General features: G+C 56.3%; 1 protein-coding gene across 3 annotated transcripts in view; it reads left to right on the forward strand.

Annotated features, from left to right (window-relative positions):
* The first annotated feature begins 5,810 nt into the window (after nt 1-5,810).
* The window catches only part of LOC147120825 (stathmin-4-like), a 30,118-nt gene continuing 9,633 nt past the window's right edge, over nt 5,811-26,295 (forward strand). The window contains exon 1 of one of the 3 annotated variants that reach the window (XM_085979024.1): nt 5,811-5,897. The gene's annotated coding sequence lies outside the window, so the exon portion shown is untranslated. Of the gene's footprint in view, nt 6,011-26,295 lie in introns of all 3 variants that reach the window. The other 2 variants (XM_085979015.1, XM_085979035.1) reach the window with 2 other exon arrangements.

The raw sequence follows: 26,295 nt of genomic DNA on the forward strand, positions 1-26,295 counted from the left end.
ACACAAGCCGAAAATCGGGGCCAATGTTTCAGGTCGATGACCTTTCATCAGAACTGACAGGTGGAAGCTGCGGGCGGAGCAGGTGGGCAGGTCGGGGCAGACAGGAGTCTTCTCTGGGCCCCACAAGGAATGTTTAGGCCGCTCCTGCTGCAGGCTCCCCATCCCACCACATGCCTGAGGGTTGGAGTCAAAATCATTCCGGCCTCACGCTGCCGAGGTCAGGACGGTTTGGTGCTCATCTCACCCTCACCTCCTCTCGCCCCTTCCCCGCTTCCCCCCACCTTATTCCCCCGCTCTCCACCTCCCCCGCTCGCCTCACTCCTCCACCGCTCGCCTCACTCCTCCCCCGCTCGCCTCACTCCTCCCCTACTAACCCCTCCCCCGCTCCGGTCTCGCCCACTCCAACCCTCCCCGGCTCCTAACTCTCCCACTCACACCCTCTCCCATTCTCCCTTTCCCCTGCTCGCCCTCCCCCGCTCTTCCCCTCCCCCACTTTTCCCCTCCCCCGATCGCCCCCTGCTCGCTGCTCCAGATTAAAATCAGGGCTATAAGGAAATAGAGATTCTATTGAAAATAGGGATTCTGTTGGGAAAACCCTGCCAGATGTGAAGAGCAGATGTTGGGCTCCCCTCCTGTTCACTGCACATCGCACCTTCACTCATTCCTAAGAGCACATCCACAGTGAGCTCACTGTGAGTGTGACTATGTTTGTACAACTGATCTATTGCCTCACTAGTGGTTCCCTGAAATGATGATGTCACTGCTGTCGATGGTGCATTTCCTGAAATATTCTGAATCCTCTCATTCCCTGAGCCCAAGTTAAAATCTCCGCTCACTCCTGAACTTACAGTCAGAAGGAGGAAGGATTCCGTGACCTCACCCGGTTTGATGCCAGTGTTATGGAGTAAATCAATTACTGCGGGACCAGCAAGGAAAATCATTGATAGAACGAGTCTTTGAGCATCAGTGTGCAAAAAACAGCCCCCAGGCCCCGAATTAATCAGTAGGCGGGGGAGAGATTGTGAAGCTGGGATTGTTCTCCTTACAGCAGAGTAGGTTAAGGGGAGATCTAATAGAGGTGTTTTAATAGGGTAAATAAGGAGACACTGTTTCCACTGGCAAAAGGGAGTAACTCTGGCAGGGCTTGACAGGGTAGATGCAGGGAGGATGTTTCCCCCTGGCTGGAGAGTCTAGAACCAGGGGTCACAGTCTCAGAATAAGGGGTCGGCCATTTCAGACTGAGATGAGGAGAAATTTCTTCACACAGAGGGTGGTGAATCTTTGGAATTCTCTACCCCAGAGGGCGGTGGAGGCTCAGTCGTTGAGTATATTCAAGACAAGAGATCGATAGATTTTTGGAGACTAAGGGAATCAAGGGATATGGGGATAGTGCAGGAAAGTGGAGATGAGGTCGAAGATCAGCCATGATCTTATGGAATGGCGGAGCAGGCTCGAGGGGCCGAATGGCCGACTCCTGCTATTTCTTATGTTCTTAGAGGGTTGTTATGATCTGGAACACACTGCCTTAAAGGCTGATTGAATCAGATTCGATAGGAACTTTCAAAATACAATTGGACATGTACTTGAAGAGGATTAATTTGTAGGGCACTGGGGAAAGAGCAGGGGGAGTGGGACTAATTGGAGAACTCTTTCAAAGGGCCGGCACAGGCACGATGGGCCGAATGGCCTCCCTCTATGCTGTATCATTCTATGATGATTCTAATGCAGGCCTTGTTTGGGGGCGGGGGACTGCATGGTGGAGTGGGGATGTATGGAGGGTTGGGGGTCGGTGGGGGGGAGGGTGGGGGTTTGAAGGGTAGGCGGAGATGGTGAGGGAGGGTGGGGGCGGAGGGGTTTTTGGAGAGTTGGGGAGTGGTGGGGAAAGTGTAGGGGGTTGAAGGGTGAGCCGGAAGGGTGGGGGAGAGTGGGACAATCCCCACAGAGAGTGGGCAATCCCCACAGAGAGTGGGACAATCCCCACAGAGAGTGGGACAGTCCCCACAGGGAGTGGGACAATCCCCACAGAGAGAGTGGGCAATCCCCACAGAGAGATTGAGATAATCCCCACAGAGAGTGGGACAATCCCCACAGAGAGTGGGACAATCCCCACAGAGAGAGTGGGACAATCCCCACAGAGAGAGTGGGACAATCCTCACGAAGAGTGGGACAATCACCACAGAGAGAGTGGGACAATCCCCACAGAGAGTGGGACAATCCCCACAGAGAGAGTGGGACAATCCCCACAGAGAGTGGGACAATCCCCAGAGAGAGAGTGGGACAAGCCCCACAGAATGAGTGGGACAATCCCCACAGAGAGTGGGACAATCCCCACAGAGAGAGTGGGACAATCCCCACAGAGAGAGTGGGACAATCCTCACGAAGAGTGGGACAATCACCACAGAGAGAGTGGGACAATCCCCACAGAGAGTGGGACAATCCCCACAGAGAGTGGGACAATCCCCACAGAGAGTGGGACAATCCCCACAGAGAGAGTGGGACAATCCCCACAGAGAGTGAGACAATCCCCACAGAGAGAGTGAGACAATCCCCACAGGGAGAGTGGGACAATCCCCACAGTGTGAGACAATCCCCACAGGGAGTGAGACAATCCCCACAGGGAGTGAGACAATCCCCACAGAGAGAGTGGGACAATCGGCCCGCTCCTGGGCTGGGTCTGGATCAGGGATTGTTTGAGGGACCAGCATTCTCCTCTTGGCCCCCTACATGGATAAAAGATTTACGTAATAGGGTTTGGCCCATTCTTTGAGCGCCCCCTTTAAGGACCCACTGGATGAGGCCACTCAACACCGGCACACATAGGTGGAGCTCGGAATGCAAAACCTCCATCCAGTTGTACCTCAACATTGTGATCAGGATCTTTCTCTGTCATAGAAACTCAATCTATGTATTAAAAGTGGCCTCCCACCTGAAATAAGTGAGTGCTCTGGCCGCCCGTCTAAACCCCCGACCAAGATGGCGGTGGCCGGCGATAAGTAACCAGCCGCCATTTTAGGCTGCGGCTTCCACGTTTACATTGGGCGGCAACAGTTGTAACTGAGCCAAGTGTAGGCGAGACAGAGAGGCTTCCCGGTTACCAGATCCCGGTGGAAAGTCACCAACCACCGCAAAAATCTTTAACCATAACCCAGATTTGCCGATGTAGTTTGGGAATTGTTTTCCCCTGTGGGTGGGGGCTAGTGCGACAGACTTTAACTGATACAGTGAGGGTCTCTCTGGCAGCGAATAACCCCCCGGGACAGTGAGTGACCCCCAGGGCAGTGAGTGACTCCCAGGACAGTGAGTGACCCCCGGGACAGTGAGTGACCCCCGGGACAGTGAGTGACCCCTGGGACAGTGAGTGACTCCCAGGACAGTGAGTGATCCCCGGGACAGTGAGTGACCCCCGGGACAGTGAGTGACCCCCGGGACAGTGAGTGATCCCCGGGACAGTGAGTGACCCCCGGGACAGTGAGTGACCCCCGGGACAGTGAGTGACCCCCGGGACAGTGAGTGATCCCCGGGACAGTGAGTGACCCCCAGGGCAGTGAGTGACCCCCAGGACAGTGAGTGACCCCTGTCATGAATCTTACCATTCATGTAGAAATGACTCATGAGATAACACTGGGCAGCCAGCTGGTGGCACGTCCAAGGAAAGTATAAATACTCGGGCGTGGGCCCAGCTTGCTCAGGATGATTTTGTAACCAGGAACTAGTGATGTAACTAGAAACTCATGGTTGTGAAACAGTTGATTAAAGCCTTGTTTTATAGTCAAACCAAGTGCTTAGTAGTTTTCTTACGTCAACCCCTGACACCCCAGGACAGTGAGTGACCCCCCAGGACAGTGAGTGAACCCTGACCCCCCCAAGACAGTGAGTGACCCCCCAGGTGTGGAGGGTGAGGGTCAGAGTGGAGGTGAGGGGCGGAAGGTGAGGGGGAGGAGAGGAGGGGCAGAGAGTGAGGGGGTGGAGGGTGAGGGGGCGGAGGGTGAGGGGACAGAGGGTGAGGGGACGGAGGGTGAGGGGACAGAGGGTGAGGGGAGGAGTGTGAGGGGAGTGAGGGGTGGGCGGTGAGGTGGAAAAGGGGAGGGGGATGGACGGAGGGTGAGGGGTCAGAGAGTGAGGGGACAGAGGGTGAGGGGCGGACGGTGAGGGGAGGAGGGGCAGAGGATGAGGGGTGGAGGGTGAGGGGTGGCAGATGAGGGGTGGAGGATGAGGGGCAGAGGGTGAGGGGCAGAGGGTGAGGGGGTAGAGGGTGAGGGGGCAGAGGGTGAGGGGAGGAGGGTGAGGGGAGGAGGGTGAGGAGCGGGCAGTGTGGGAGCTGAGGGTTTGGGGAGGAGGGTGAGGAGGTGGAGGGTGAGGGGGCAGTGGGTGAGGGGTGGAGGGTGAGGGGAGGAGGGTGAGGGGAGGAGGGTGAGGGGAGGGTGAGGGAATGGAGGGTGAGGGGTGGAGGGTGAGGGGAGGAGGGTAAGGGGATGGAGGGTGAGGGGTGGAGGGTGAGGGGAGAAGGGGAGGGGAGGAGGGTGAGGGGTGGAGGGTGAGGGGGCAGAGTGTGAGGGGGAGGAGGGGGAGGGGGCGAAGGGTGAGGGGGCGGAGGGTGAGGGGGAGGAGGGGGAGGGGAGGAGGGGGAGGGGTGAAGGGTGAGGGGCGGAGGGTGAGGGGCAGAGGGTGAGGGGGCGGAGGGTGAGGGGGCAGAGGGTGAGGGGCAGAGGGTGAGGGGGCGGAGGGTGAGGGGCGGAGGGTGAGGGGGCGGAGGGTGAGGGGATGGGCGGTGAGGGGATGGAGGGTGAGGGGATGGGCGGTGAGGGGGCGGAGGGTGAGGGGGCGAAGGGTGAGGGGATGGGCGGTGAGGGGGCGGAGGGTGAGCGAGTGGGCGGTGAGGGGGCGGAGGGTGAGGGGATGGGCGGTGAGGGGGCAGAGGATGAGGGGATGGGCGGTGAGGGGGCGGAGGGTAAGGGGATGGGCGGTGAGGGGACGGAGGATGAGGGGATGGGCGGTGAGGGGGCGGAGGGTAAGGGGATGGGCGGTGAGGGGGCGGAGGGTGAGGGGATGGGCGGTGAGGGGGCGGAGGGTGAGGGGATGGGCGGTGAGGGGGCGGAGGGTGAGGGGATGGGTGGTGAGGGGGCGGAGGGTGAGGGGATGGGCGGTGAGGGGGCGGAGGGTGAGGGGATGGGCAGTGAGGGGGCGGAGGGTGAGGGGATGGGCGGTGAGGGGGCGGAGGGTGAGGGGATGGGCGGTGAGGGGACGGAGGGTGAGGGGATGGCGGTGAGGGGACGGAGGGTGAGGTGCGGGCGGTGAGGGGAGGAGGGGTGGAGGGTGAGGGGACGGAGGGTGAGGGGATGGGCGGTGAGGGGACGGAGGGTGAGCTGGTCCCTACCTGACCCCCCCCCCCTCCCCCCCTCAGTTTGCAGGGCTCAGTGACTGGTCAGCACCGGCCCATTGTGCCTTCCTGAATCCAGGGTCTCTGAGGCTCACTGGAGCCCTTCTCCCAGCTGGGCTGTGGACCAGTGAGCACCTGGATCGCCGCTCACCTGTCGGGATCAGTGCAGCCACCCACTGGGAATTGGAGGCAGCGAGAGCTGTGCTTTCTCCGATGGAGGACCTTGGGGTTGGGAGTGGGGACCCTCTCCTGGACAATGACCGATGCTCCTGCCCTCTGAGAGACATTCCTCGATGTGAAACCGATTCAAATGTCGCGGGGAGAGATGCAGGAACGAGCTGGGTTTCACTCAGGGGTTAATCCTACAAGAGCCAGGCTTTTCTTTGGCCGGCCAATCAGTGTTCTGTCTGGTTTTTGGTCCAATCAGGTGGCGGAGAGGTGATGTAATGGGGAGGCTGGAGGTTAGAAGTTGCTTTTTCCCTGGACAGACTCTTAGCTCCTTTTCTGGCTGAGGGCTGCGGTAAGTGAAGACAAGACAAAAGGCAGGAGATTATTGACAGAATTCACCAATTCTGCAGTGAGATACGAACAGACTCTGCCATCGCATCTATTGCAATATTGCCTGAAATCCGGGTATATTTTTACATATAATAACCTAGATTGTTCTGCATTATTTTAAATAAATGCAATATGGATTTTCCTGCTTTGGGCTGTGGTTTGATGAAGATTGATTTTTACATTTTTTAGTTTTAACATTTGAGGTTGAGATTGTTTTTAGAGATGCATCGAGCAATTGAAATAATTTAATTACAATCTCTAAGTCAGTGCATGAATAAATCTGTTGATCATTGTGTTTTTGTATGAAATGTAACGGATTGGAATGAATTCTATGAGGTTTTTTGTGCAACTGGGGGAGGTGTGCTGGGATTGAAGACAGCTTGTCGCATATGCCCGTTATTAATGGGGGACGGAGATTTCTAGCTGCAGGTTTTTAAAAAAAAGGTTTCATTTAATTTTCTAAAAAGGATCGTGTCTCAGTGGAACGGACAAAATGAGACTGAGAGGAGAACCGGAGATTCACGGTGTGGGCTGCAGCCCGTCCCAGTGTCTGTCTGTCTATATCTGTCGTTCTGTGTGTGTGTCTGTGTCATTCTGTGTGTGGGCCTGTGTCAGTGTCTGTCTGTCTATATCTGTCGTTCTGTGTGTGTGTGTGGGCCTGTGTCAGTGTCTGTCTGTCTTTGTGTGTGTGTGTCTGTCTTTCTGTGTGTGTGTCTGTGTCATTCTGTGTGTGTGTCTGTGTCAGTGTCTGTCTGTCTTTCTGTGTGTGTGTCTGTGTCACTCTGTGTGTGTGTCTGTCTGTCTTTCTGTGTGTGTGTCTGTGTCATTCTGTGTGTGGGCCTGTGTCAGTGTCTGTCTGTCTATATCTGTCTTTCTGTGTGTGTGTGTGGGCCTGTGTCAGTGTCTGTCTGTCTTTGTGTGTGTGTGTCTGTCTTTCTGTGTGTGTGTCTGTGTCATTCTGTGTGGGCCTGTGTCAGTGTCTGTCTGTCTTTCTGTGTGTGTGTGTGGGCCTGTGTCAGTGTCTGTCTGTCTTTCTGTGTGTGTGTGTGGGCCTGTGTCAGTGTCTGTCTGTCTTTGTGTGTGTGTGTCTGTCTTTCTGTGTGTGTGTCTGTGTCATTCTGTGTGGGCCTGTGTCAGTGTCTGTCTGTCTTTCTGTGTGTGTGTGTGGGCCTGTGTCAGTGTCTGTCTGTCTTTCTGTGTGTGTGTGTGGGCCTGTGTCAGTGTCTGTCTGTCTTTGTGTGTGTGTGTCTGTCTTTCTGTGTGTGTGTCTGTGTCATTCTGTGTGGGCCTGTGTCAGTGTCTGTCTGTCTTTCTGTGTGTGTGTCTGTGTCACTCTGTGTGTGTGTCTGTCTGTCTTTCTGTGTGTGTGTCTGTGTCATTCTGTGTGTGTGTCTGTGTCAGTGTCTGTCTGTCTGTGGCTGTGTGTGGGCCTATGTCAGTGTCTGTCTGTCTGTGGCTGTGTGTGTGTCTGTGTCAGTGTCTGTCTGTCTGTGGCTGTGTGTGGGCCTGTGTCAGTGTCTGTCTGTCTGTGGCTGTGTGTGTGTCTGTGTCAGTGTCTGTCTGTCTGTCTGTCTGTACAATGAAGACAATTTTTTTAATTGGATTTTTCTCTCCGGTTCCTGCCTCGTTGAGCCTCCCATCTTCTGACGTATGATTTGACTCTGGATTGATGCCTCTGCTCGGAGACTGCACAGCTCTGTAATGTTCCAATCTTTCAGCACTCCGATTGGACCATGTGACACTGTGGTCTGGTGGGCTGCTGCCTGAACCACAAGGTTTGGCTCCGATATTTAACTCCCTTCTACACGCCTCTTGATTCGTTTTAACATAACCCGTGTCTCCGACACATGCTGACATGGTCTGTGGACGGATGTGCAGAAGGTCTGGCATCAGAGAGAGGGTGTTATTGTCATTGTCTCCCTACAAGATTACAGGAATCCATTCCAAACAAGAGCCTCTTCCAAGCTCTTGTCCCTTGATGAGTTCATCTGCACCCAGCGAGTTTGTATTCCTCTAAACTGGTGATTTTCTCATCTTCTCACAGGGTTATTTCCCCGAATCACAATAATTATTGAGTTAACATTCTGATTGGGACATCAGTGCTGTGGACCACAGTGCTTTCAATCTTTCAAATTGTGCTCTTTCAAACACTCCCAGGGCAGGTACAGCACGGGTTAGATACAGAGTAAAGTTCCCTCTACACTGTCCCATCAAACACTCCCAGGGCAGGTACAGCACGGGTTAGATACAGAGTAAAGCTCCCTCTACACTGTCCCATCAAACACTCCCAGGGCAGGTACAGCACGGGTTAGATACAGAGTAACGCTCCCTCTACACTGTCCCATCAAACACTCCCAGGGCAGGTACAGCACGGGTTAGATACAGAGTAAAGCTCACTCTACACTGTCCCATCAAACACTCCCAGGGCAGGTACAGCACGGGTTAGATACAGAGTAAAGCTCCCTCTACACTGTCCATCAAACACTCCCAGGGCAGGTACAGCACAGGTTAGATACAGAGTAAAGCCCCCTCTACACTGTCCCATCAAACACTCCCAGGGCAGGTACAGCACGGGTTAGATACAGAGTAAAGCTCCCTCTACACTGTCCATCAAACACTCCCAGGGCAGGTGCAGCACGGGTTAGATACAGAGTAAAGCTCCCTCTACACTGTCCCATCAAACACTCCCAGATAGATTCCAGGTTAAATGCACACTGAACTGCTGTGCCCTAATCTCTCAATTCGCCACCTGTGAAGCCTCGTGTGGGGCTGTGAATTTAATGAATTTGCTCTGATTTATGCGCAGTGTTTCTTGTCGAGACACACACTAGGGCTGGATTGAGATCTGTATCATTCAATTCCCCCAAGACCCTTTCCAGTGCGCAGACTGGAGCCTTCCATCTCGAATGTCTGGGCTGGAGGTGGAAGATCTGCCTGCGAGCTGCCTGCCCCACCCAGGCCCTGCATTATATTCCAGCTGGTGCGGTTTCTGGTGCCGAGTTGTATTTGACGGTGCTCTCTGGCAGCACACAAGCATGGTCATTAGAAAATGGTGTCGGCTATATTGAAAATGGTCAAGTTCAGTTTGTATGTCTTTTAATCCAGCGTGTTTGGGGAGGTGGCGAGCATCACTCCCGCATTGTTTAAGCATTGTTTTCATTCATGAATTCTATCGAGACAGCCGGTGAAAAATGCTGTTCACCTTCCCAGCCTGCATAGATGATTCTGGAAGGTTTTATTGTGGTGAATTTGCCTTTGTGCTGAGAGGGTTTTTCAATATTCCTGACTTGGCCTCGTGTTCAGCGATTTTACTCCAGGGTTGCGTCAGTGCTGGGTTTAATCCTATTATTACCCCAGTGGGAGTAGTGATGGGGAGACAGATTGCAATGCGATTGAAAGGCTGGAGCTGGATGATGGGGAGGAGCTGTCTGTTGTGAGGCTGCCGCCTGTGCTGGGGGCCTGTGTAGATTAGGGGCGAAGTCTTTCACTTTGGGCCTGTGTGTGTTTTTTTTATGCCACCAGCTACAGCGCAGGTTCCTCTAACCCGGCTGTGACGGGAATTCTGGGTTTCTCATGAAAAAGGAGGCAAAAAGCGGGGCCGCAGATTCCCATCCCGTTTGAGTGGCTTCTCTCTCTCTTCCACCCCCCTCCACTCCCCACCCTCCGCCCCAGCTCGTAAATCCTAGCAGCTGGTCAGAGAGGCCTAGAAGAACGTGGCCCATCTCCTCTCTCGCCCGCGATCAGGCAAGCGGCCCAGTGAGGAGGAATCTAAAGGCAGCAGAGGGACATCAATCTAAATATGGTCGGGTTGTGACGGGGGAGGGGGCGGCGGCGGCGGTTATGTTTTGTGTTTCCAAAACCCATTTAGAGAATCACTCCTTCCCAAAATGGCTCCCGGCGTTTAAAATGGAGGCTGTGTAACTAAGCAGCATGGCGGAACCCTGAGGGTTGCGAGAGGAGTTGCTGCTCTTACAGGAGAGTGGTGCTTTAGCTGTAGCACAAGTTTAGGCTGAAACACGAGTGATCTGAAAAGCTGGGGATAGCTGCAACTGGGGGGGACCAGACCAAGAGCAAGATGGGCCGACACCTCCTGTGACCTCATTTCCGGCCCCCTTGGAGCCTTGTGGGAAATGGAAGGTCCTTGAATTTACAAGAATCAGTGCAGGTGAAAGTGGAACCTCGGGCCTGCTCTGCCATTCAATCAGGTCATGGCTGATCTGCACCTTAACCCCATTTACCCGCCTGTTTTGTATCCCTCGATACCCTTACCCACCAAAAATCTATCGATCTCGGTCTTGAGCGCTCCAATTGACCCCCAGTATCCACAGCCTTTTGGGGGGAGAGAGTCCCAGATTTCCACTCCCCTTTGTGTGAAGAAGTGCTTCCTGACATCACCCCTGAACGGCCTGGCTCTAATTTTAAGGTGATGCCCCCCTGTTCTGGACTCCCCCCACCAGAGGAAATAGTTTCTCTCTCTCCACCCGATCAACTCCTTTAATCATCTTAGACACCTCGATCAGATCACCCCTTAATCTTCTAAACTCGAGGGAATACAAGCCCAGCCTGTGCAACCTGGCCTCGGAATTTAACCCTTTCAGCCCCGGGATCATTCTGGTGAATCTGCGCTGCCCCCTCCAAGGCCAATATCTCCTTCCTGAGGGGTGGGGCCCAGAACTGAACGCACTGTCCAGATGGGGTCTGACCAGAGCTTTCTATAAACTGTAGCACAACTTCCCCCCTTCGTATTCCAGCCCCTTGTGACATTCCATTAGCCTTTTTAATTCTTTTTTTAACCTGTCTACTGGTTTGTAGTGATTTCTGTACTTGGACCCATAAATCTCTCTGCTCCTCCACAGTTCCCAGCTTCTCACCATTTGATAATCATTCATGGTTTCACAGTGGGTGACCTCACACTTTCTCCACGTTGAACTCCAGCTGCCACAGATTTGGCCACTCACTGAATCTGTCAATGTCCCTTTGCAACTTCCTGCTCCCATCCACACTGTTTACTGAGCTACCTAACTTGGTGTCCTGGTCTTTGGTCATTGTGCTAACCAGGTGAATCAATAGCCTGGTCTACACCACACCTGATAGCTGTTTATACTGAAAACAATGGACCAATTTAGCGACCAATAACTCAAATGGACACTATGGCTGAATATTGTGCTTGAAGCAGCTAAACCTAAAATCCTCTACATCCCCAGGGCACACTGCCATTAATCCCCACCAGTAACCCCGAGAACTCCTCCGCTCTAGGGCTGTGTCCAAGGTCCTTCGTGCATACATTATGGGAGCTGTGTGATCGGGAATGGAGATCTCGGAGGTGAGTCCAGCTGGTGAGACGCACCCTTTCGCACTAGCCATTGACTGGACAGATTGTCCTTTCCAGCTCTGCCGAACGTTGTGGCAAAGTCCCAATATCCCACCCGCTGAAGCTGATTCTGGGGCGCAGCTTCTGTCGGCCTCACAGCAGATCCAGCGAGTTCAGACTCAAGAACATAAGATGTAGGAGCAGGAGTAGGTCATTCGGCCCCTCGAGCCTGCTCCGCCATTCAATAAGATCATGGCTGATCTGATCTTGGCCTCAACTCCACTTCCCTGCCCGCTCCCCATAACCCTCGACTCCCTTATCGTTCAAAAATCTGTCTATCTCCACCTTAAATATATTCAACGACCCGCCTCCACAGCTCTCTGGGGAAGAGAATTCCACAGATTCACAACCCTCAGAGAAGGAATTCCTCCTCATCTCCGTCTTAAATGGGCGACCCCTTATTCTGAAACTATGCCCCCTAGTTCTAGATTCCCCCACGAGGGGAAACATCCTCTCAGCATCCACCCTGTCAAGCCCCCTCAGAATCTTATATGTTTCAATAAGATCCCCTCTCATTCTTCTAAACTCCGATGAGTGTAGGCCCAACCTGCTCAACCTTTCTTCATAAGACAACCCCTTTATAGAAACATAGAAAACAGGAGCAGGAGTCGGCCATTCATCCCTTCGAGCCTGCTCCGCCATTCAATATGATCATGGCTGATCCTCTATCTCAAAATCATATTCCCACTCTCTCCCCATACCCCTTGATGCTTTTTGTGTCTAGAAATCTATCTATCTCCTTCTTAAATATATTCAGTGACTTGGCCTCCACAGCCTTCTGTGGTAGAGAATTCCACAGGTTCACCACCCTCTGAGTGAAGAAATTTTTCCTCATCTCAGTCCTAAATGTCCTACCCCATATCCTGAGACTGTGACCCCTCGTTCTAGACCCCCCCAACCAGGGGAAACATCCTCCCTGCATCCAGTCTGTCTAGCCCTGTCAGAATTTTATATGTTTCAATGAGATCCCCTCTCATTCTTCTAAACTCTAGTCGACCCAATCCCTCCTCATACGACAGTCCTGCCATCCCAGGAATCAGTCTGGTGAACCTTCGCTGCACTCCCTCTATGGCAAGTATATCCTTTCTTAGGTAAGGAGACCAAAACTGTACACAGTACTCCAGGTGTGGTCTCACCAAGGCCCTGTATAACTGTAGTAAGACATCCTTGCTCCTGTACTCAAATCCTCTTGCAATGAAGGCCAACATACCATTTGCCTTCCTAACTGCTTGCTGCACCTGCATGTTTGCTTTCAGTGACTGGTGTACAAGTACTCCCAGGTCCCTTTGTACATCAACATTTCCCAATCTATCACCGTTTAAATAATACTCTGACTTTCTGTTTTTCCTACCAAAGTGGATAACTTCACATTTATCCACGTTATATTGCGTCAGCCATGTATTTGCCCACTCACTCAACTTGTCTAAATCGCCTTGAAGCCCCTTTGCATCCTCCTCGCAACTCACAATCTCACCAAGTTTCGTGTCGTCAGCAAACTTGGAAATATTACATTTGGTTCCCTCATCCAAATCATTGATATATATTGTGGATAGCTGGGGCCCAAGCACCGATCCCTGTGGTACCCCACTCGTCACCGCTTGCCACCCGAAAACGACCCGTTTATTCCTACTCTCTGTTTCCTGTCTGTTAACCAATTTTCAATCCATGCCAGTATATTACCCCCAATCCCATGTGCTTTAATTTCATCTCCGGAATCAACCTCGTGAACCTTTTCTGAACTGCCTCCAATGCAAGTATCTCCTTCCGTAAATAAGGAGACCAAAACTGTACGCAGTACTCCAGGTGTGGTCTCACCAACGCCCTGTACAGTTGTAGCAGGACTTCCCTACTTTTATACTCCATTCCCTTTGCAATAAAGGCCAACACTCCATTTGCCTTCCTAATTACTTGTTGCACCTGCATGCTAACCTTTTGTGATTCATGTACAAGGACCCCCAGGTCCCTCCGTACCTCAGCATTGTGTAATCTCTCTCCATTTAAATAATCTTTTTTATTATTCCTACCAAAGTGGATAACCTCGCATTTTCCCACATTAAACTCCATCTGCCAGATTTTTGCCCACTCACTTAGCCGATCTATATCCCTTTGGAGATTCTTTGCGTCCTCCACACAATTTGCTTTCCCACCTATCTTTGTATCATCAGCAAATTTGGCTACATTACACTCGGTCCCTTCATCCAAGTTATTAATATAAATAGTTGAGGCCCCAGCTGATTCCTGCAGCACCCACTAGTTACAGTTTACCAACCTGAAAATGACCCATTTATTCCGACTCTGTTTTCTGTCAGTTAGCCAATCCTCTATCCATGCTAATATATTACCCCCAACCCCGTGAGCTCTTGTGTAGTAACCTTTTATGTGGCACCTTATCGAATGCCTTCTGGAAATCCAAATACACTACATCTACTGGTTCCCCTTTATCCACCCTGCTTGTTACATCCTCAAAGAACTCTAGCAAATTTGTCAAACATGATATCCATAAAACGATGTTGACTCTGCTTGACTATATTATGATTTTCTAAATGTCCTGCTATCACTTGTTTAATGATGGACTCCAGCATTTTCCCAATGACAGATGTTAGGCTAACTGGTCGATAGTTGCCTGCTTTCTGTCTCCCTCCTTTCTTGAATAGGGGCGTTACATTTGTGGTTTTCCAGTCCCCTGGGACCTCTCCAGAATCCAGGGAATATTGGTAGATTACAACCAATGCATCCACTATCTCTGCAGCCACCTCTTTTAAGACCCTAGGATGCAGGCCATCGGGTCCAGGGGACTTGTCGGCCTTTAGCCCCATTAGTTTGCCAAGTACTTTCTCTCTAGTGACAGTGATTGTTTCAAGTCCCCCCCCCCCCGCCCCAATAGCCCCTTGATTAGCCATTATTGGGATGCTTTTAGTGTCTTCGACCGTGAAGACCGATACAAAATATTTGTTCAAAGTCTCCGCCATTTCCCTGTTTCCCATTATTAATTCCCCAGACTAATCCTCTAGGGGACCAACAGGGCAGCCCAGGCAGTGGTCTCGTCTCCAGGCTGCCCGAGTCTGTGATGAACGCACCTCCCCCAGATCAAAGGTACGATGCAAGTGTCCCAACATCCGCCCCCGCCCGAAACCCCCGACCACCCCCCCGAAACCCCTGACACCCCCCCGAAACCCCTGACGCCCCCGAAACCCCTGACCCCCCCCGAAACCCCTGACCCCCCCGAAACCCCTGACCCCCCGAAACACCCCGACCCCCCCCGAAACACCCCGAACCCCCCAGAAACACCCGACCCCCCCCAGAAACACCCGACTCCCCCCCCGAAACACCCCGACCCCCCCGAAACACCCGACCCCCCCAAAAACACCCGACTCCCCCTCCGAAACACCCCGACCCCCCCAGAAACACCCGACCCCCCCCGAAACACCCCGACCCCCCCAGAAACACCCGACCCCCCCAGAAACACCCGACCCCCCCGAAACACCCCGACCCCCCGAAACACCCGACCCCCCCGAAACCCCTGACCCCCCCGAAACACCCTGACCCCCCCGAAACACCCCGACCCCCCCGAAACCCCTGACCCCCCCGAAACACCCCGACCCCCCCGAAACACCCGACCCCCCCGAAACCCCTGACCCCCCCGAAACCCCTGACCCCCCCCGAAACACCCGACCCCCCCGAAACACCCGACCCCCCCGAAACCCCTGACCCCCCCGAAACCCCTGACCCCCCCGAAACACCCGACCCCCCCGAAACACCCGACCCCCCCGAAACCCCTGACCCCCCCGAAACACCCCGACCCCCCCGAAACACCCGACCCCCCCGAAACCCCTGACCCCCCCGAAACACCCCGACCCCCCCGAAACACCCCGACCCCCCGAAACACCCGACCCCCCCGAAACCCCTGACCCCCCCGAAACACCCCGACCCCCCCGAAACACCCCGACCCCCCCAGAAACACCCGACCCCCCCAGAAACACCCGACCCCCCCGCCAGAAACACCCGACTCCCCCCCGAAACACCCCGACCCCCCCAGAAACACCCCGACCCCCCCATAAACACCCGACCCCCCCAGAAACACCCGACCCCCCCAGAAACACCCGACCCCCCCAGAAACACCCGACCCCCCCGCCAGAAACACCCGACTCCCCCCCCGAAACACCCAATCCCCCCGAAACACCCCGACCCCCCCGAAACACCCCGACCCCCCCAGAAACACCCCGACCCCCCCAGAAACACCCGACGACCCCAGAAACACCCGACCCACCCCGCCAGAAACACCCGACTCCCCCCCGAAACACCCCGACCCCCCCAGAAACACCCCGACCCCCCCAGAAACACCCCGACCCCCCCAGAAACACCCGACCCCCCCCGCCAGAAACACCCGACTCCCCCCCGAAACACCCCGACCCCCCCGAAACACCCGACCCCCCCAGAAACACCCGACCCCCCCCAGAAACACCCGACCCCCCCCAGAAACGCCCGACTCCCCCCAGAAACGCCCGACACCCCCAGAAACGCCCGACCCCCCCCGCCAGAAACACCCGACCCCCCCCAGAAACGCCCGACCCCCCCAGAAACGCCCGACCCCCCCCAGAAATGCCCGACCCCCCCAGAAACGCCCGACCCCCCCCAGAAATGCCCGACCCCCCCCAGAAATGCCCGACCCCCCCAGAAACGCCCGACCCCCCCCAGAAACACCCGACGCCCCCCAGAAACGCCCGACCCCCCCAGAAACGCCCGACCCCCGCCAGAAACACCCGACCCCCCCCAGAAACGCCCGACCCCCCCAGAAGCGCCCGACCCCCCCTAGAAACGCCCGACACCCCCCAGAAACGCCCGACCCCCCCAGAAACACCCGACCCCTCCCCCCAGAAACAACCGACCCCCCCAGAAAGACCCGACCCCCCCCAGAAACACCCCGACCCCCCCAGAAACACCCGACCCCCGAAACACCCGACCCCCCCCGAAACACCCGACCCCCCCCCGCCAGAAACACCTGACCCCCCCCGAAACCCCTGACAACCCCCCGAAACCCCTGACCCCCCCCGAAACCCCTGACCCCCCCAAAACCCCTGACCCCCCCGAAACACCCCGACCCCCCCGAAACACCCCGACCCCCCCCAGAAACACCCGACCCGCCCCCAGAAACACCCGACCCTCCCCCCAGAAACGCCCGACCCCCCCCAGAAACACCCGACCCTCCCCCCAGAAACACCCTCCCCCTCCAGAAACACCCCGACCCCCCCCAGAAACACCCGACCCCCCCAGAAACACCCCGACCCCCCCCGCCAGAAACACCCCGACCCCCCGAAACACCCGACCCCCCTGCCAGAAACACCCGACCCCCCCGAAACCCCTGACCCCCCCAAAACACCCCGACCCCCCACGACCCCCCCAGAAACACCCCGACCCCCCCAGAAACACCCGACCCCCCCAGAAACACCCGACCCCCCCCGAAACACCCCGACCCCCCCGAAACACCCGACCCCCCCGAAACCCCTGACCCCCCCGAAACCCCTGACCCCCCCGAAACACCCCGACCCCCCCGAAACACCCGACCCCCCCGAAACCCCTGACCCCCCCGAAACCCCTGACCCCCCCGAAACACCCGACCCCCCCGAAACACCCGACCCCCCCGAAACCCCTGACCCCCCCGAAACACCCCGACCCCCCCGAAACACCCGACCCCCCCGAAACCCCTGACCCCCCCGAAACACCCCGACCCCCCCGAACCCCCCCGAAACACCCCGACCCCCCGAAACACCCGACCCCCCCGAAACCCCTGACCCCCCCGAAACACCCCGACCCCCCCGAAACACCCCGACCCCCCCAGAAACACCCGACCCCCCCAGAAACACCCGACCCCCCCGCCAGAAACACCCGACTCCCCCCCGAAACACCCCGACCCCCCCAGAAACACCCCGACCCCCCCATAAACACCCGACCCCCCCAGAAACACCCGACCCCCCCAGAAACACCCGACCCCCCCAGAAACACCCGACCCCCCCGCCAGAAACACCCGACTCCCCCCCGAAACACCCAATCCCCCCCGAAACACCCGACCCCCCCAGAAACACCCGACCCCCCCCAGAAACACCCGACCCCCCCCAGAAACACCCGACGACCCCAGAAACACCCGACGACCCCAGAAACACCCGACCCACCCCGCCAGAAACACCCGACTCCCCCCCGAAACACCCCGACCCCCCCAGAAACACCCCGACCCCCCCAGAAACACCCCGACCCCCCCAGAAACACCCGACCCCCCCAGAAACACCCGACCCCCCCCGCCAGAAACACCCGACTCCCCCCCGAAACACCCCGACCCCCCCGAAACACCCGACCCCCCCAGAAACACCCGACCCCCCCCAGAAACACCCGACCCCCCCCAGAAACGCCCGACTCCCCCCAGAAACGCCCGACACCCCCAGAAACGCCCGACCCCCCCCGCCAGAAACACCCGACCCCCCCCAGAAACGCCCGACCCCCCCAGAAACGCCCGACCCCCCCCAGAAATGCCCGACCCCCCCAGAAACGCCCGACCCCCCCCAGAAATGCCCGACCCCCCCCAGAAATGCCCGACCCCCCCAGAAACGCCCGACCCCCCCCAGAAACACCCGACGCCCCCCAGAAACGCCCGACCCCCCCAGAAACGCCCGACCCCCGCCAGAAACACCCGACCCCCCCCAGAAACGCCCGACCCCCCCAGAAGCGCCCGACCCCCCCTAGAAACGCCCGACACCCCCCAGAAACGCCCGACCCCCCCAGAAACACCCGACCCCTCCCCCCAGAAACAACCGACCCCCCCAGAAAGACCCGACCCCCCCCAGAAACACCCCGACCCCCCCAGAAACACCCGACCCCCGAAACACCCGACCCCCCCCGAAACACCCGACCCCCCCCCGCCAGAAACACCTGACCCCCCCCGAAACCCCTGACAACCCCCCGAAACCCCTGACCCCCCCCGAAACCCCTGACCCCCCCAAAACCCCTGACCCCCCCGAAACACCCCGACCCCCCCGAAACACCCCGACCCCCCCCAGAAACACCCGACCCGCCCCCAGAAACACCCGACCCTCCCCCCAGAAACGCCCGACCCCCCCCAGAAACACCCGACCCTCCCCCCAGAAACACCCTCCCCCTCCAGAAACACCCCGACCCCCCCCAGAAACACCCGACCCCCCCAGAAACACCCCGACCCCCCCCGCCAGAAACACCCCGACCCCCCGAAACACCCGACCCCCCTGCCAGAAACACCCGACCCCCCCGAAACCCCTGACCCCCCCAAAACACCCCGACCCCCCACGACCCCCCCAGAAACACCCCGACCCCCCCAGAAACACCCGACCCCCCCAGAAACACCCGACCCCCCCCGAAACACCCCGACCCCCCCGAAACACCCGACCCCCCCGAAACCCCTGACCCCCCCGAAACCCCTGACCCCCCCGAAACACCCCGACCCCCCCGAAACACCCCGAACCCCCCAGAAACACCCGAACCCCCCCAGAAACACCCGACTCCCCCCCCGAAACACCCCGACCCCCCCGAAACACCCGACCCCCCCAAAAACACCCGACTCCCCCTCCGAAACACCCCGACCCCCCCAGAAACACCCGACCCCCCCCGAAACACCCCGACCCCCCCAGAAACACCCGACCCCCCCAGAAACACCCGACCCCCCCGAAACACCCCGACCCCCCGAAACACCCGACCCCCCCGAAACCCCTGACCCCCCCCGAAACACCCTGAACCCCCCGAAACACCCCGACCCCCCCGAAACCCCTGACCCCCCGAAACACCCCGACCCCCCCGAAACACCCGACCCCCCCGAAACCCCTGACCCCCCGAAACCCCTGACCCCCCCGAAACACCCGACCCCCCCGAAACACCCGACCCCCCCGAAACCCCTGACCCCCCCGAAACCCCTGACCCCCCCGAAACACCCGACCCCCCCGAAACACCCGACCCCCCCGAAACCCCTGACCCCCCCGAAACACCCCGACCCCCCCGAAACACCCGACCCCCCCGAAACCCCTGACCACCCCGAAACACCCCGACCCCCCCCGAAACACCCCGACCCCCCGAAACACCCGACCCCCCCGAAACCCCTGACCCCCCCGAAACACCCCGACCCCCCCGAAACACCCCGACCCCCCCAGAAACACCCGACCCCCCCAGAAACACCCGACCCCCCCGCCAGAAACACCTGACTCCCCCCCCGAAACACCCCGACCCCCCCAGAAACACCCCGACCCCCCCATAAACACCCGACCCCCCCAGAAACACCCGACCCCCCCAGAAACACCCGACCCCCCCAGAAACACCCGACCCCCCCGCCAGAAACACCCGACTCCCCCCCGAAACACCCAATCCCCCCGAAACACCCCGACCCCCCCGAAACACCCCGACCCCCCCAGAAACACCCCGACCCCCCCAGAAACACCCCGACCCCCCCAGAAACACCCGACGACCCCAGAAACACCCGACCCACCCCGCCAGAAACACCCGACTCCCCCCCGAAACACCCCGACCCCCCCAGAAACACCCCGACCCCCCCAGAAACACCCCGACCCCCCCAGAAACACCCGACCCCCCCAGAAACACCCGACCCCCCCCGCCAGAAACACCCGACTCCCCCCCGAAACACCCCGACCCCCCCGAAACACCCGACCCCCCCAGAAACACCCGACCCCCCCCAGAAACACCCGACCCCCCCCAGAAACGCCCGACCCCCCCAGAAACGCCCGACACCCCCCAGAAACGCCCGACCCCCCCAGAAACACCCGACCCCTCCCCCCAGAAACACCCGACCCCCCCAGAAAGACCCGACCCCCCCCAGAAACACCCCGACCCCCCCAGAAACACCCGACCCCCCCAGAAACCCCCGACCCCCCCAGAAACCCCCGACCCCCCCCCGAAACCCCTGACCCCCCCAAAACACCCGACCCCCCCCAGAAACACCCCGACCCCCCCAGAAACACCCGACCCCCCCCAGAAACCCCCGACCCCCCCGACCCCCCCGAAACCCCTGACCCCCCCGAAACACCCGACCCCCCCCAGAAACACCCCCCCGAGAAACACCCGAACCCCCCCAGAAACACCCCCCCAGAAACGCCCGACTCCCCCCAGAAACCCCCGACCCCCCCAGAAACCCCCGACCCTCCCCCCAGAAACGCCCGACCCCTCCCCCCAGAAACACCCGACCCCCCCAGAAAGACCCGACCCCCCCCAGAAATGCCCGACCCCCCCCAGAAACACCCGACCCCCCCCAGAAACCCCCGACCCCCCAGAAACCCCCGACCCCCCCCAGAAACCCCCGACCCTCCCCCCAGAAACGCCCGACCCCTCCCCCAGAAACGCCCGACCCCCCCAGAAACGCCCGACCCCCCCCAGAAACGCCCGACCCCCCCCAGAAACGCCCGACCCCCCCAGAAACGCCCGACCCTCCCCCCCAGAAACGCCCGACCCCCCCAGAAACACCCGACCCCCCCCCAGAAACCCCCGACCCCCCCCCAGAAACACCCAACCCCCCCCCAAGAACCCCCCCACCCCCCACCGCCCCAGTGTATGAATCGTGGGGTCATCGAATGCAGAGTTTGCGGAGAACAGCAGAAAGTGGTCCCCTCGCCCGAATAAAGAAACTTTTGTTCACCCGGGCCCTGTCCTTTAGTCTCTGGAAACCTCTTGCTAACAGCCTAAAGACACGGGCCCAGAAATTGGCCTTGGGCAGTATCGGATTGGCCGCCAGTTATACGCAGCGTTGGAGAACTGAATATCGGGCACTGCCTATAACGGGCGGCCGATTCGATTCCGCCCGTTCTCCCTTCTTCTTAGGCAGTCCCTCGGAACCGAGGATGACTTGCTTCCACATTAAAAATGAGTTTGCAGGTGACTGATGAGTCCAATGCGGGACCTACAGGCCTAGAAATTCACTAGCCTTAGCGCCGCTTTTGAGGCGCTAGAGGGACTAGCGCCAGAGTTATGGCCAGTTTAAAAATTCCCTGGGGCCCTAAATCGGCGTTGCACCGGTAGCGCTGCGCCGGCACTGATGACGTCATCGGTGTGCGCAGCGTCCCGGTTGCCGTGGTAACCCGCCCGAACTCCGAAATTGAGTTGCGGCCGCCTCGCCCGTGGCAGCCGCAAGCAACGTTCTGGCAGAGGTGCCTTACTTCAGTTTGCGCCGGCGCATTAAAGGCCCCGCGGCGGCCGGCCACTTTCCCGCCGGCCGCCTGCCCGCAGCTCCCTCCCCGGACTTCTCCCCCCTCCCCCCCCGGAACAGATGCAAGCCCGGCACTTGTCCGAGGTGCCGGGCTCATTTTTAAGCTGATTTGCGCGGGCCGCGGCCGGGTGCAGGCAGCTCCTCCTTAACGGGAGGAGGAGGCCTGCACGTCCCCAGCCTGCCGCACCGCATCGGGTGCCGCAGCGCCGGAATTGCGGCGCGAAACGGCAGTTAGCGCCGATGTACCGCCGCAAAGACCCTTCAGTAGCGCCGGCAGCCGTTTGGGCGCGACGCCACTGAAGTTTTGGCGCGCGCAGGGGACTTAGCGCCGGCACTAACTTCCGGCGCTAAAGCCCTGGCTAAGCCAAAACCCAATTTCTAGGCCACAGTCTCTGTCACAGATCCGATTCCGCCCGTTCTGCACCACCGCCCGAGGCCGATTTTCAGCCCAATGTGCGTAGCAGGCTTCACATTAACACAGGGACATTTTAAAAGGGGAGAAGCCTTGAAATCTAATGACTGGGATCGAGCTGCCGAAAGCTGAGCATGTCCTGTGGTATGAATGTGAACACAGGGTGGCAGCAGACAACAGAAAACCCAACCCAGCCCATCGCCGATCCCGCACAGCTCGGGAAGCAGGTGCCAGCCAGGCTGGGAGAGGCTGCCCCCAACAGGCAGACACATCTCGCCTGGGGCACTGTTTCACACCACTTGGTATTCAGAAAGAGTTCAGTCATTTCGCCAGTAATGCAAGTAGACTGGTTTTAATGTAGGCTATACTGGAATAGCAGAGAGTTCAGGGTGTGACTCGGGAACCTCCCTCTCCTCTCCTATTCAAGGATTAGATCTGGGGAATTGCTGGCACTTGGCGAGAGTGTCCAGTTAATGTAAGCAGCTATCGGCGAGCGTAACCATGTCCAGGGATCTGTTGTGCGTCATTCAATGTTGAAACAAGTTACCGTAATCTTTTAACTCCGTGTTGCCCAGTCGCTGGCTAGCTACCGCTGCAGCTACAGCAACACTGTTTTAATCACACGGACTAATTTTAGTAGAAAACACCTTACACACAACACAGGCAAATGAACTTCACGTTTGTACATTTACTGAACATTCGTTGGGTCAAATTTCTGGAACTTCCCAACAGCGCTGTGGGAGTACCTTCACCACACGGACTGCAGCGGCTCAAGAAGGCGGCTCACCACCACCTTCTCGAGGGCAATTAGGGATGGGCAATAAATGCTGGCCTTGCCAGCGATGCCCACACCCCATAAACAAATTAAATAAAAAGCAACTACCATCACTCAGTACGGAACGTTGCAATCTTTCTCGTTTCACCAAAGTTTGGAACCTGGTTTGAGTTGATCCGATATCTCAGTGCAGTGTCTAGGCTTTTGTCCAGCACTTGCGGGCGGAGCATTGACGTTGTCATTGATTGCTGGGATTGTTGCCCTGTTGGAGTCGCTCACTATTGGCTGGCCTGTCTTCCTACTGCTGGCCTGAAGCGGTTATTCCGATTGGTCAAGCTGACCGTGATGACCGCTCGCCTCTCCGTACAAGGTGCTGGTGTTTCCATGGTGCATCACACCATTTTAGCAGATAACCAAGGACGTAAAAATTCCCAAACACTGACTGCAGTAACGAGCTCCTTGCTGTGTGACCATTAACTCTCTATACACACCCCACCTCTGTCCGTCTGCCTGGTGTGACTGCTCCAATTCTACAGAGAAATTACTGAGAGATGCAAGAACTATAGCGTAGTGACAATGGGGGACTTCAACTATCCTAATATAGACTGGGATAGTAATAGTGTAAAGGGCAGAAAGGGGGAAGAATTTCTGAAGTGTGTTCAGGAGAACTTTCTTGACCAGTATGTTTCTGGCCCAACGAGGAAGGCAGCATTGCTAAATCTGGCTCTGGGGAATGAGGTGGGTCAACTGGAGCAAGTGTCAGTAGGGGAACATTTAGGGAACAGTGATCATAGGATCATAAGGTTTAGATTAGCTATGGAAAAGGACAGGGAGCAATCTAGAGTAAAAATGTTTAACTGGGGGAAGGCAAATTTCAGTGGGATGAGAACGGATCTGGCCCGGGTAAATTGGAATCAAAGATTGGCAGGCAAAACTGTAGTGGAACAACGGGCTGCCTTTAAAGAGGAAATAGTTCCGATGCAGTTGAGGAACATTCCCACTAGGGGGAAAGGTAGGTCAACTAAAGTCAGAGCTCATAGAAACATAGGAACATAGAAACATTGAAGATAGGAGCAGGAGTCGGCCATTCGGCCCTTCGAGCCTGCTCCGCCATTCAATGAGATCATGGCTGATCATCCAAATTCAGTACCCTGTCCCTGCCTTCTCCCCATATCCCTTGATCCCTTTAGCCTTAAGAAATATATCTAACTCCTTCTTGAATATATTTAATGAATTGGCCTCAACTGCCTTGTGTGGTAGAGAATTCCACAGGTTCACCACTCTCTGGGTGAAGAAATTCCTCATCATCTCTGTCCTAAATGGCTTACCCCTTATCCTTAGACTGTGACCCCTGGTTCTGGACTCCCCGACCATCGGGAACATCCTTCCTGCATCTAGTCTGTCTAGTCCTGTCAGAATTTTATAAGTTTCAATGAGATCCCCTCTCATTCTTCTAAACTCCAACAAGTATAAGCCCAATCGACCCAATCTCTCCTCATACGTCATTCCTGCCATCCCAGGTATCAGCCTGGTGAATCTTCGCTGCACTCCCTCCATGGCAAGAACATCCTTCCTCAGATAAGGCGACCAAAACTGCACACAATACTCAAGATGTGGTCTCACCAAGGCCCTGTACAACTGCAGCAAGACATCCTTGTTCCTGTACTCAAACCCTCTCGCTACAAAGGCCAACATACCATTTGCCTTCTTAACCGCCTGCTGCACCTGCATGCTTACCTTCAGCGACTGGTGCACAAGGACACCCAGGTCTCGTTGCACTTCCCCTTCTCCCAATCTATTGCCATTCAGATAATCTGCCTTCCTGTTTTTGATTCCAAAGTGGATAACCTTGCATTTATCCATGTTATATTGCAACTGCCATGCTTCTGCCCAATCACCCAACCTGTCCAAATCATCCTGGAGTTTCTCGGCATCCTCCTCACAGCACACACGCCCACCCAGCTTTGTGTCGTCTGCAAACTTGGAGATATTACATCTAGTTTCCTCGTCTAGATCATTAATATATATATTGTGAATGGCTGGGGTCCAAGGACCGATCCCTACGGTACCCCACTAGTCACTGCCTGCCACTCTGGAAAAAGACCCATTTATTCCAACTCTTTGCTTTCTGTCTGCCAACCAGTTCTCTATCCAAGTCAATACCTTGCCCCCAATCCCATGTGCCTTAACTTTACATGCTAGTCTCTTATGCGGGACCTTATCAAAAGCCTTCTGAAAGTCCAAATACACCACATCCACTGGTTCTCCCTTATCTATTTTACCAGTTACATCCTCAAAAAATTCCAGAAGATTAGCCAAGCACAATTTACCTTTTGTAAATCCATGTTGACTTTGTCCGATCCTGTCACTGTTTTCCAAGTGCTCTGCTATTACATCTTTTATAATGGACTCTAGCTTTTTCCCCACTACCGATGTCAGGCTTACGATGTCACCCTTGTTCAAAAAGGGTGTAAAGATTAAACCCAGCAATTATAGGCCGGTCAGTTTAACCTCAGGAGTGGGGAAGCTTTTAGAAACGATAATCTGGGACAAAATTAACAGTCACTTGGACAAGTGTGGATTAATTAAGGAAAGCCAGCATGGATTTGTTAAAGGCAAATCGTGTTTAACCAACTTTTCGGACTGGAGGAAGGTACACAGTGGTGTTCCCCAGGGGTCAGTTCTAGGACCACTGCTTTTCTTGATATATATTAATGACTTGGATGTGGGTGTACAGGGCACAATTTCAAAATTTGCAGATGACACAAAACTTGGAAGTATAGTGAACAGTGAGGAGGATAGTGATAGACTTCAAGAGGACAGACAGGCTGGTGGAATGGGCGGACACGTGGCAGATGAAATTTAACACAGAAAAGTGCAAAGTGATACATTTTGGTAGAAAGAATGAGGAGAGGCAATATAAACTAAAGGGTACAATTGTAAAGGGGGTGCATGAACAGAGAGACCTGGGGGTATATGTGCACAAATCATTGAAGGTGGCAGGGCAGGTTGAGAAAGCAGTTTAAAAAGCTACGGGATCCTGGGCTTCATAAATAGAGGCATAGAGTACAAAAGCAAGGAAGTTATGATGAACCTTTATAAACCACTGGTTCGGCATCAACTGGAGTATTGTGTCCAATTCTGGGCACCACAGGTTAGGAAGGATGTGAAGGCCTTAGAGAGGGTGCAGAAAAGATTGATGAGAATGATTCCAGGGATGAGGGACTTCAGTTACGTGGATAGACTGGAGAAGCTGGGGTTGTTCTCCTTGGAGCAGAGAAGGTTGAGAGGAGATTTGATAGAGGTGTTCAAAATCATGAGGGGTCTGGACAGAGTAGATAGAGAGAAACTGTTCCCATTGGCGGAAGGGTCGAGAACCAGAGGACACAGATTTAAGGTGATTGGCAAAAGAACCAAAGGTGACATAAGAAAAAACATTTTTACGTAGCGAGTGGTTAGAATCTGGAATGCACTGCCTGAAAGGGTGGTGGAGGCAGATTCAATCACTGCTTTCAAAAGGGAATTGGATAAGTACCTGAAGGAAACAAAATTTGCAGGACTATAGGGAGGAGGCAGGGGC

This window comes from Somniosus microcephalus, chromosome 3, assembly GCF_052327205.1.
Source record: "Somniosus microcephalus isolate GS21.2 chromosome 3, FLI_Smic_1.0, whole genome shotgun sequence".
Taxonomy (NCBI): domain Eukaryota; kingdom Metazoa; phylum Chordata; class Chondrichthyes; order Squaliformes; family Somniosidae; genus Somniosus; species Somniosus microcephalus.